Source organism: Paramisgurnus dabryanus, chromosome 4 (genome assembly GCF_030506205.2).
Source record: "Paramisgurnus dabryanus chromosome 4, PD_genome_1.1, whole genome shotgun sequence".
NCBI lineage: Eukaryota > Metazoa > Chordata > Actinopteri > Cypriniformes > Cobitidae > Paramisgurnus > Paramisgurnus dabryanus.
In genome coordinates, this window is record NC_133340.1 from 18,948,088 (window position 1) to 18,952,077 (window position 3,990).

Sequence of the window (3,990 nt, forward strand, 5' to 3'; positions counted from 1 at the left end):
TCGTACACCCGCACCAACACTACGAATTTATAGTAGTTTATATGCTCATTACTGGTTTAAGCCCTCGGCGGAGCCTCCAAGGCAGCTTCTGCAGTGAAGCAGTTCGAGCTCACCGTTGGTCAGATGAGTAGCGCAGATATGGTAAGATAGGAACGAGACTGTTTTTGAATTCAGCTCGAAACGTTTCGAGCATTTAAGTGACGCGTTTTCACGTGTCCGTGGCACGACTTTCTTTATCGTGCCAGTTTCACATATTAGTTATTCAATTTTTTTTCCTTTTTTCAAACCATTGTCGCTTGGGATTGGGGTTAGATTTGTGGTTTTCGGCACATTTTTATACTGTTTTCGCGCGAGGATAAAGTTGGGTTTGGGTTAGAATGGCATTGTTTATACATTTATTTGTCAGAAATTTAAATTGTTCTTGCTTGGAGTTGGGGTTAGAGTTGGGTTAGGGTGAGGATGTCACTTTATGTAACAGAAAATTGTTCTAACCCCAATCCCAAGCGACAATGGTAAGAATATAGGAAAAACAATTGAATAACTAATATGTGAAACTGGCACGAAAAAGAAAGTCGTGCCAGGGACACGTGAAAATGCGTCACTTAAATGCTCGAAACGTTGAGACACCCCTCGCTGCAGCGTGCAGCGCGATGACGTGGTGGATTAATCCAATACGTAGTGGATGTTCAAACACGCATGCGCCGTGAATATAATGTTACGCGCATGCGCGGTGGTGTGTTGTTATTGGTGAACAATCGCACGTGCTTTGGTATTTCAAGAAGAATCTGCCGAAAAACGATGGATTATTTAACAACAGTGATTGTATAAAGGTAGGTAATTAATCTTTATTTACTGATTTGTTGTTTCAACATGTATAGTCTTGTGTAACGTTAGTGTTAGGTGTCCGAAGCGGTATAAAGGTGGCTTAATATGTTCACAGCGATTCTCATTTAAATCTTATAACATTACTTCAGAACATATATATGCATATATGCCAACCGTGGACAGACTGCAGGTCTAATGTAAAACTAACCTGATTTTGCTAGGCTAACTAATGTTTTTTTTTGCTATTGCATTGTTCTAGATGAATGTCTTTTAAAAGGACATTTGCCCAGCAATTTCAAGGTGCATATACTGTAACCATCACTTAATCTTAAATTAATACATCTGGATTGTATTTTTTATAAAAGAGACTTAGTACTTGTATGTTAACAATCCTTTGCATTTTTATTTGAAAAGGTCAACTTAATGAGATTTTTTTTTGTAGATTTGACTGGATTTGGCAAGATGCCCTTGCTCATTAAAGAAGATGGAGATGTGGCTTTCCTCAGACTGTCTCTGACATGCCAGCTTTTTCACCATGTTGTTAGTGAAGCATCTTTCAGAGAAAAGGCTCATGTTGTCTGGCTTGACAGTGAGTTATTAATTTAAACATTTTCCCATAGCTCAATTGGTAGAGCATTACATTACTAGCAAATATCATCAGGGAACACACATACTAAATAAAGCATGTTACTGTAAGTCACTTTGGATAAAAGCATCTGCCAAACGTGTAAATGTAAATGGGTGTGTATGCTTATACTGTAGTAACAGTGTTTTTTATTCATATAAAGTATCCCTAGATTTAGACTATACATTTAAGTTAATTTTTAATATTTATTTTTCTTTCTTAAAATAGGTGTTGTCAACTGGAACACATTCTCCATGGTGTAGAGATTTATTTACAGACTGTCCACCTGGTCGAGTTGGAGGAAGGGTGTCCCAGGGAGGAATTGTTCATCTATTCTGCATCAGTAAAGCAGTGGTGGCGTGGCACTGACCTTAAACTATTTAAGATCAAACTGTGACAAAAGCTTTACCTGACCTTACTGCAGTCAGTTATATGTGACCCTGCCTGTGAAAAAACAGGATAAGTCTTGAAATGTTATTATGATATATTGAGTATCAAAGTGTTATTTTCATTAATCTCACATTGATTTTGATATTTGACATGATTTTACTCAGTCAACCCCACACACCCAGACAACACTTTCTTTGAACTTTTGCCCTTTGGCGCTACAGAGCACTGAATACTAGACACAACAACCGTTTGTTCCTCAGGCTAAAACCTAAACAATAAAAGCACCCATAACTTCCACACCTGTAAGTGTATTGTTTATAATCACCACATACTGTACATCTGTAAATACTATTCTAAACTGTAAATATCACCTATTATCTATCTGTACAATAACAGCATCTGAACATCCATACATGCATCACTACACACAATTGTAAAAAAGGAGAAAATATATACATATACTTACTGTACCATACTGCTTATTTAAATTATTTTTGTTTTTATGTGACTAGTGTGTTATTGTCTTCAATTTTACTTAGTTATTCTATGTATGTCTATGTAGTTATTCTGCGCATGCGTGTTTGAACATGTCACCAAGAGAAATTCCTTGTATGTGACAAAAACATACTTGGCAATAAAGCAGATTCTGATTCAATATTAAAGATATCAAGGTTATATTTTTACAGAATGTTGTTTACATTATGTAGGATGAGTTAATGTAGAAACTAGTAAATCACAGAAAGATGACTATAGCTGGGTTTTCACTAAGTTCATGTTTAGGCCTAATGTTTATTGTTAAAAATTTTTGATATTTGCAGTCACCGATCATCAGTGAATTGAATAAGCTGTGGGGTAAAAGTTAAATAAATAAACAACTTAAATTAATGACAAGTTATTTTTGTTTCGATTTAACAGTAAATAACTTGAATATGAATATATATTTATATATATAAATTTTAATAACTCCAATACAACACTCAAATAAATTATTAATTAAAACGTTGCATATCATTGCTAATATACCTTATCTTGTTTAAAGATGATTGTTTAATACCGGCTGTGTAGGCCACATGTTAAGATAATACATTACACAATGCTAAAAATGTAATATGAGTTTACAGTAGCCTACTCATCCAATACGATCAGCTTTTAGGGATGAATTAATAACTGCACTGGACACGCGAAAACATGGTATTATTTTGCACGTGGGTATCCACGTAAACTTATGACTTCTTAACTAAGCTAGGATCACAGCAAATACGTTTATCGGCATTATCACGGCGAATGTGTTAATGTTTGTGTTCAAATACACACAACCGAGCATGTGTATTACAGCATCCACTACGTAGTACGTACTGGATTTGGATTTATATTAACTGCGCATGCGTGTTTGAACATCCACTACGTACTGGATTAATCCACTACGTCATCGCGCTGCAAGCTGCAGCGAGGACTTCTTGGAAGCGTTTCGAGCTGAATTCAGAAACAGTCTCGTTCCTATCTTACCATATCTGCGCTACTCATATGACCGACGGTGAGCTCGAACTGCTTCAGTGCAGAAGCTGCCTTGGAGGCTCCGCCGAGGGCTTAAACCAGTAACGAGCATTTTGATTGGTCGTTTTGTGAACCAATCACACTCTTTCTGCCCTCAGAACATGTTTGAGTAAGGAAAACTCCTACGTGCGAATTGATACCGACAGCTCCCGAACTTTTTTGACATGTTTAAAAATTATCGGGAGGTCGTAAGGTGCTCGTAACCTGCTCGGCTCGTAATTCCTCTCACACGGTGCGAGCCGCGACCATACGAGCATGAATGATTTTCTCCCGAGGAAAAAAAATTGCATGCGAGCCCCTACGACAGCAAAAATCGCACCGTGTACGCCCGCCTTTAGCAAATCCAGGTGATTGGAACAAAATACTGGAGAGGACTTTTACTCATGGCTCATGGATTGTCTGCCTCTCGAGAATAGTTTACCAAAACTAAGTTACTGGGTTGATCTTTTTCACATTTTCTAGGGTGATAGAACCACTGGGGACACAATTATAGCACTTAAACATGGAAAAAATCAGATTTTCATAATTTGTCCCCTTTAAATTAAATGAAAAACTTCATGCTGCAATGCATGCTGGGTATCAACAAATTACAAATC

At 37.1% G+C, this 3,990-nt stretch overlaps 1 long non-coding RNA gene across 1 annotated transcript; it reads left to right on the top strand.

The window, feature by feature from the left end:
* The first annotated feature begins 672 nt into the window (after positions 1-672).
* On the top strand, positions 673-2,373 carry LOC135760550 (uncharacterized). The gene is made up of 3 exons (XR_010537429.2): positions 673-830; positions 1,268-1,414; positions 1,679-2,373. It is a non-coding gene; the product is annotated as an uncharacterized lncRNA (long non-coding RNA).
* Positions 2,374-3,990: the final 1,617 nt, after the last annotated feature.